Below are 8,380 nucleotides of genomic sequence, written 5' to 3'. Positions count from 1 at the left end.
TATATATATATATTCAGAAATAAGATTGGATGTGTATTTTGAACTTTTTTGTCTTCTCATAAAGCAAAGAAAATAATTTGCTTCAAATGTATTTTAGGCACTATATAGGCCAGGTATTCCCAGATAGTGACGTAAAGACCACTGGTAAGGAGTTGTTGACTGACCTCACCGTCAATCATTGGAAACCTAGGGGCGCCTGGGTGGCACAGCGGTTAAGCGTCTGCCTTTGGCTCAGGGTGTGATCCCAGCGTTATGGGATTGAGCCCCACATCAGGCTCCTCCGCTATGAGCCTGCTTCTTCCTCTCCCACTCCCCCTGCTTGTGTTCCCTCTCTCACCGGCTGTTTCTATCTCTGTCAAATAAATAAATAAAATTAAAAAAAAAATCATTGGAAACCTGCAAACCAAATCCCCTCCTGGCAAGGTCCCAGTATCCACCCAAGTCCCATAATAAAAGAGAAGTTTTTCATTTTTCTCAGTGGGAGTGCTGCTATGGCATTTGCTCCGGATCTATAAAATATTTCATTTCACTGCAGTTCCAGCTCTTCATGGTCCTCAAAATTAATCTTCATCAATATAGGATTATTTTTATGATGCAATCATTCAGTTCATTCACCTTCCTGTGTGGTATCAGTTTATAAATGAGGAAACTGGAGCTATTAAAAGGAGAGAAAAATCCCTGTAACCACACAAAATATCGTTCCCTAACAGAAGCCTTTATTTTCATCTTACATTTCCGTGGCCTTTTTCTTCAAGGGGATAAATCAGATTTGAATTGATTGTACCCAGGGTGTTATTTACCAAAGCTCTTTGCCTGCAATCCCAGAAGCTGCCACCAGGTGGTGGTGAGCCAATTTGGATGCATAGACTCTTCCCAGGGAGGTGTGAGGGTCTGACAAAGCTCCAGAGTTTTTTGCTTCAAAAAAAGGAGCGAAGGGGCACCTGGGTGGCTCAGTCATTAAGCGTCTGCCTTTGGCTCAGGGCATGATCCCAGAGTCCTAGGATTGAGCCCCACATCAGGCTCCCTGCTCAGCTGGGAGCTGGCTTCTTCCTCTCCCACTCCCCCTGCTTGTGTTCTCTCCCCTGCTGGCTGTCTCTCTCTCTGTGAAATAAATAAATAAAATCTTAAAAAAAAAAAAGAGGAGAGAGAAGAGGAGAGGGAGAGGAGAGAAGGGAAGAGATCAAAACAAAAAATATCAGGACATCATTATAAATTAACAAGTATTTCATAAACGAGTTGCTAGGGGCCAACTTCCTCCTCCCTCCCCACGCTGTCCTCCCCTTCTTGTCTGCTCCTGGAGTTCACTGGCAGCTTCCGTGGACGGCTTCTAGCACACTGACGAGCTCCCACCTCAGGGAGGGGGGCACCCCCTGCTTTTCTTTCAGGAGTTTCTCTCTAGCACAAAAAGGCTTTGCTGTCAGTGCTGTTTACGTGCTCAGAGGGAGGCCTGGAAGACTCAGGAACTTGAGATCAGGGGCAGCCCTCAACTGAGGAGGGCAGGGAGCCAGTGGATACACACCCAGCTTCCCCTCTCAGTGGGGCCCTTCTGAGAAGCTTCCGTGTGACTCCTCAGAGGGTCCCCAGGGGAAAGCTGCTCATTTCCAAGCCATGTATTTATGGGCCGTTCTGTCTTTCCTGCTCCCTCCCTGGTACTTACTGAGATCACCTCCCCAAGAAAGTACCTGCCCTAAGTTGTCTCACGGTCTGCTTTGAGGGCACCTGAACTAGGACACTCATACAGGTGAGCTCTGCTAGCCTGTCAGTCTTATGAGCTACTGTTTTCATATTAGGATCCGGGCACTGGAGATCATACCCGGACCGGTTTGCGCAGACACACCGAATTAGTCTTGTTTTTGACCCTGTGAGCTGTATTCTGGCAAAACCACAGCTCTACAAGCTGACACCCAAATGTTATTGACTTGCTAATTGCAATTCTCCATTGAGCTTCGCCTCTCTGTCTATGTACTTGAAGCTGTTGGATTTCTTGGAAACCTCTTTCTTGCTTGGTCTCATTATGGCTAAAAACAAGAAAAAAGAGAGTAAATTACACATAAATCACAGTGGCCATTATATTATTCTATGTTTATAATTTGGCTTTTTACCTATGATTTTCCCTTTTAAACTACTGGGGTTTTTTGTTTTTTGTTTTCTCCTAAATGAACTTTATTTCTTACAGCAGTTTCAGGTTCACAGCAAAATTGAGCAGAAAGTATAGGAGATTCCCATGTACCCCCTAACCCCCCCTCCTTAGGCAGGACCTCCCCCACTATCAATGCCCCCACTGTCAGTACTGTATTTATTTATTTATTTATTTATTTATTTATTTATTTATTAAGATTTTATTTATTTGACAGAGCCTGCAGGCGTGGCGGGGAGAGGAGAAGCAGAACCTACTGAACAGGGAGCTTCACATGGTGCTCAATGCCCAGGACCCCAGGATCGTGACCCAAGCCGAAGGCAGACCCTTAACCGACTGAGCCACCCAGGTCCCCAGTACTGTTTTTAAATTAGATATTTTTTGTCTTTTTGAAACGTAAAGCCATTTTAACGTCAGACAGATTTTAAAAGTAGTAATTTGGTGATTCACTAACACTGATTCTGTCTTCGATCTCTTCATGCTTTTCCGTTCTCGGCCCGCACTCCTCATAGGAAGGCGGCAGAAAGATCCACAGGGCTCAGTGCTCTGGCACTCAGAAGGGTCAGGGGACTTCTTGCCAGCAGAGAGTGAGGAAGGTTGATTTTCATCAAGCCTAAGCGATAAGAAAATGACAGCCTTCTGTCTGAGTTAGTAAAGACAAATCACGTAAAAGCAAAACTGAAGTAAAAATTTAAAGAAAAATTCAAGTTTTCACTAAATCTTGGAGCCCTGTTAACAATGAATGTGGCAACTTGCTCCAAGTAGTAGTTCCTGTGTGAAAGGCAGAGAAGTTACCAGAAAGCATGTGGAGATTGAACAGTGTTTAGGTTTGTCTCCACACTTAGGATTGAAGGCTCGCGGGTTTTCTGTAAGAAGCCGCTACTGCTTCTGTCCATGCCACGATGTTACAGGGAACTCAACAAACCCTCACTGGTTACCTGCTGCATGCAAGGCCCCGAGGGACACACACTTCGGGGGGGCAGGGGCGGGGGTGTCCGCAGTTCAGGGACACATTTGTGAAAGGTGTTCTGCTGGATGTTTTCACGGCTTCTCATTTACTTCTCATGGGAGTCAGGTAACGAGGAGTTTCCCCTGTTTTACAGTTGAAGAAATCGAGGGCCAGAAAGGTAAACAGCTGGCCTAAAATCATGACTTTAACTTCAATAGGCAGAAATTAATTTGCACCTGGATCCATTTGACCTCAAAGCCTTTTTTTTTTCTCTCTCTCTCTCATTCCAGCTCACCACACCACCTCTGTAACAAAGAAATGACTTTGCCACCATGTTTTCTGGGTAGGATCCTATATCTCATATTTATTTGAAGACATATGTACAGGGTGGGAGGCACCAGGCTGGCTCAGTGGGAAGAGCGTGTGACTCTTGATCTCAGGGTCGTGAGTTCAAGTCCCAGGTTGGGTGTGGAGTCTACTTAAAAAAAAAAATGTTTCTTGGGCTCCAGTCTCCAACCTGTCCTTTCCCCTACCCCTTGCTGTAACACACAGAATCCACCGGGGCCCCAGTGACACTTAAAACCGATGTAGTTTGACTTGAGATGGGCTGTAAAATACACATAGGATTTTGAAAACTTGCTAAGAAAAAGATAACATTTCATTAATGAAGTTGTTATATCGATCATGTGTTGAAGTAATATTATGGCCATATGACGTAAAATACAATATTCATTAAAATTAATGTCATCTCTTTCTTCGTACCCGTCTAATGTGGCTACGGAGAATTTCAATTTCCCACGAAGCTCCCATTCCGTCTCTAAAGGACAGCTCAGCAGCCCAGGCTTTAACTTAGATCTCTTCTTTGTTGCCCTCTTCGTAGATTAAGTTGCTATTACTGGGAGTTTAAGGAGGATTTGTGGAAGGAGGGCTGACAGCTTCTCAGCGGGCCTGGGCGTTAGAGGGGATCCTAATACCGCACACTTAATACAGCTAATCTGCTTTAGCGGGAAATGAGCGGCCTTGGTCATTAACAGTCTTAAGCCCTTTAGGGAGCTTGGCCTTCGAAAACACTATTGTCTTTTTGGATTATATCTTATGGAATTTTTAAAAAGAACATGGAACTTTAGATCAAAAACTAGGGATGTACTGTATGGTGACTAACATAATATAATAAAAAATTATTAAAAAAATAAAACAAGTGTGTACATCTTGCAAAAAATAAAAAATAAAAAAATGAAAAGGATGGGGACGAAATAGTCAAGGAACAAAACAGACCTATTCTCACTCTGTTTTGTCAAATGACGGGCCAAGTTTGAGGTTTCTAAATTTGTCCTGAGTTTACCTGAGTGTTGAGAGCTCCCCCATTGTTTGCTTCCTCTTAGAAAGAAAATGCCTATAATGACTGTAGTCCCCTGTTCACGGGAGAGCTAAACGGGATGGAAAAGTACCTTAGCTTTGGAGAGGCAAAGAGAAAGAAACCCTGCAGGGAATATCACATTACCCCCTCCAGCTGGGAAAAAACTGGCTGGCCCAGGATGGGATTTCAGCCCGGTGGTTAAGTAAGCAAACAATCTAACCATGTCATAGAATAATAATAATACGAAAGGGGAGAGATAAATCCAGGTCAACTCCATATGTAGCAGCTGGAGGCCCAGAGGCCCAGGGAGCCGGGGCTGGTTGAGGTCACTTAACATCACCACGGGATCGGTCCTACCTCTGCAGGTAGTGGGGGTGCGATAGAACTTCACCTGTAATCCGGTTCAGGGTCCAAGCTGTGTGCATTAGAATCACCTGGGGATTGTGGACAGTCCCTAGGCATAAGGCCCCTTCTCTTCTGCCTCTTGACTTTGCACTTTGCTCTTCCTGAATTCCCAGTCCCCCACTGTTCCTACATCTCCTGGCTTTGCCTTGCTCCGAAATGTCCCTTCTACAGATCCCTGCAAGGGCTGTCTCCCTCTCGTATGACCTTCCCCTGCCATGCAGCGCTTCCCGAGAGAGAGGCCTGCCTGGCCACCTGCGGCAGCCCCCCATGTCATCATCACATCACTGTTTTTCTTCCAGGGATCTGCTGAAACACTCCCACCAGCTCCAGGCCCACTGAAGGGGATCAGTACGTAGGTGTCTGTGGCCTGGGGGAAAGGGGAACAGACTCTTAGCAGTGACACTCTCCTGGACATTGTCTCTTCGAAGGGTATAATTTCAAGGGAAATATACTTCCAGTTATGTACATTGGAGAAAATATTATTTAATTTTGAGAAATGTATTTTCCATTTCGACTCTTCCGAATCACATCTGTTGCATCATGTGAGGCTCATCTGAGTGGACGATTTGCAGATACATCAGCTCTAAGATAGACTCCTGGGCTATTGAAAGGGACATTTTACCCATGATCCAAAAATGGACTTTGATTGGATCATAGAGTGTGATGGGCATCAGAGTATCCCATGACCGCATGGAAACATCAGCTTCCAATGAAGATCAAATTACAATTGCAGTTCTTGCAATCGAAAGGATTAACAATGTGGTAATTAAAGAAAAAGCTTTCCAGGTGAAGAGTACTAGCACATAAAGCAACACAGGTGGCAGGTAGAAGATCACGGCGTTCGATACATTTGTCCGTCCCCATGTTCATGAATTCTGTAAACCGGTATAAAGTGATCCCGTAAATACTCAGAGGTCACAGCCAGTTCTCAAACGCGTTAATGGAAAGCCGCCATTGCCCACTGAAATCAGCACTCACTTTAGCACTTGCGACCTGCGGGGTTTAAAGCCTGATTTTTCAAAAGCATTGTTCTTAGAGGAACAGCAACGCTAAAACTTGTTACAAATGCAAAATGCCAGCCTCTGTGCCCCAGTCCTACAGACTCCAAACCTGCATGCTAACAAGATTCCCAGGGAATTCGTACACACACACACACACACACACACACACACACACACACACAGAATTTGAGAAGCATTGGTCTAGCATCAGACTCTAGACTAGTGGTTTGCACCTGGGGCTGGGGTGTGGGGTGCAACTTTACTTCCCAAGGGACATTAGGCAAAGACTAGAGCCATTTTTGATTGCCACACGTGGGGGAGGGGAGGAGGCGGGGACGTTACTGGCAGCTCGCGGGTAGAGGCCGGGGTTGGTGCTCATCATCCTTAGAATTCGCAGGACTGTCCTCCGCACCGAAAAAGAATGATCCAGTACGGGGGCACCTGGGTGGCTCAGTTGGTTAAGCGTCTGCCTGCAGCTCAGGTCATGGTCCCGGACGCCCGGAATCGAGCCCGCATCGGGCTCCCCGCTCATCGGGGAGTCTGCTTCTCCCTCTGCCCCTCACCCAACTCTCATGCTCTCTCTCAAATAAGTAAATAAAATCTTAAAAAAAAAAAAAAAAAAAGAATGATCTAGTACAGAAAGTCAATAGACTCTAGAACTTAAAATGGTAACATCATTATGTGTAATAAAGCAAACTGTAGCTTATAAACATTGGTCAATTAAGAACTCACCACCAGATTCCACCTATCAGAAACTTGAAAGATGAAATTATTTAAAAATCAATAATTCAATAGTCATGTGCATAACAGATTTGTGGCCCAAACAAAAAACAGAAGCCACGGGTTTCATGGGAAAGATATTTTAAAATAAGTTAAACCCACCGTCATCAACCTCGCTGTTCCCGTCTCCCTTCTGCACCTTGTTCTTTTTTTTTTTTTTTAAAGATTTTATTTCTTTATTCGACAGAGATAGAGACAGCCAGCGAGAGAGGGAACACAAGCAGGGGGAGTGGGAGAGGAAGAAGCAGGCTCATAGCAAGGAGCCTGATGTGGGGCTCGATCCCAGAACGCCAGGATCACGCCCTGAGCCGAAGGCAGATGCTTAACCGCTGTGCCACCCAGGCGCCCCTCTGCACCTTGTTCTAATTACGTTTGCTTCCTGCTTCCTTCAAACGCTCCAGGCTCTCAGGCAGTGCTCTTTCCCCTCTCCCGTGTCTGCCACAGCCCTCCCCCTCCTAACCCTAAAATGTCAGTGGGCACTGCGTCCTCTGGGCTCCCCCTCTCCCAGTTCCTCTCCCAGCCTCCAGGACCACCCCCCTGATGCACTCAGTCTAGACTGCCCATGTCTGGCTATACTTACCCCAGTTCACTGGGGCCTGAGTCCCAGCCCCAGATATTTTCTGGGTGTTGCTCTGGGTGTGGCCTGGGCATGGGTCACTTCCAAGCTCCTCAGCCGGGGTTGAAAACCACTGTTTCCAGATATAGGTCAATCTCCTTAACTCAGGGGGAGTCCGAGGCCATCCTGCCCAAGCTTCCCTTTCAGGCTTATTGCCCCTCCTCCATATCTTGACCTCTTCACTTTCCATCCATGTTCCCCAATATGCCATGCACTTTTTTAAAAAGTGATTTTTCCTTTTTAAAAAATGTGACAGTCTATTTGTACAGTTTGGAAAAGACGGCGCATGATGAAGGTGAAATTGACTTACCTCTAATTCCGGAACTAAGAGGTAACCAGTGTCGTATTTCTGTATGTCCTACCAGTATTGCCATGGGCATAGGCACACATAGGGCCAACTCTGTCCTGCACCCGTGCCTTGGTTCGTACAGGTCCTTCTGCCTGGACGACCCTTCCTCCTCTTCCATACCTTAGCCTCCCAGCAAACTGCTACAAACCCCCCAGTGCCCGTCACATACAAGTGCTTCTCTTCTACAAAATCTTTCTGGACCAATGTCCAGGCGGATGGAATGTCTTGTCCCATATCTCTGTTCCCAGCTCCATACTTCCTTCATGGTGCTTATCGCCTGGGGGTTGGGTGCTAGGTCATTGTCTGCTGCTCACTTTCCACTTCGAGACTGTGAGATCTCTGAGTGTGGGAAGTCATGACTTTCTTTTATGTATTACTTCTGCTTGTTTGTATTTTAATCTCTGATGCATAGCGCAGAGGAATGGGAATTTACTAAATGTTTATGGAATTGATGGATTTGCTTCCATAATTAGAGAACAAGGTATATATGTCCCTTGGTGGACCCATTCTGGACCGTAGCATTTTAACAATTGGTCATGATCTGTTTTTGTTGTCTTTTAAAATTTGGCTTTATTCCTTTCTGTGCTTAACTCTATTCATGGTTCTTTGATCTTGGGTGACTAAACAATTCTATTTTAACTGAAGTCAAAACGATGGAGAACAACCATAACGAGTTTTTCTTTTTTATTCGTGTTTTGTACAATTGGGCTATGTGGGAAAGGGGTGGATGGAGGAAGTGGCACAAAAGTAGTTGCTTTGACCTTATCAACAAGGAGAACATATAGC

The 8,380-nt window shown here is 45.5% G+C and overlaps 1 long non-coding RNA gene across 5 annotated transcripts in view; it reads right to left on the bottom strand.

Moving 5' to 3' along the window:
- LOC103662728 overlaps positions 1-7,814 on the bottom strand; it is a 38,350-nt gene extending 30,536 nt beyond the window's left edge. For 2 of the 5 annotated variants that reach the window (XR_568555.2, XR_568554.2), the window contains exons 1-2: positions 7,556-7,814; positions 2,594-2,750 (exon numbers count right to left, since the gene is read on the bottom strand). This is a non-coding gene — a long non-coding RNA (uncharacterized LOC103662728). Of the gene's footprint in view, positions 1-164; positions 258-2,593; positions 2,751-7,555 lie in introns of those variants that run through there. The other 3 variants (XR_005837278.1, XR_005837280.1, XR_005837281.1) reach the window with 2 other exon arrangements.
- Between the last annotated feature and the right edge of the window lie 566 nt (positions 7,815-8,380).

This window comes from Ursus maritimus, unplaced genomic scaffold (assembly GCF_017311325.1).
Source record: "Ursus maritimus isolate PB19 unplaced genomic scaffold, ASM1731132v1 scaffold_1, whole genome shotgun sequence".
NCBI lineage: Eukaryota > Metazoa > Chordata > Mammalia > Carnivora > Ursidae > Ursus > Ursus maritimus.
Note: the sequence above shows the minus strand (reverse complement) of the source record. Positions and strands in the feature narration are given on the sequence as shown.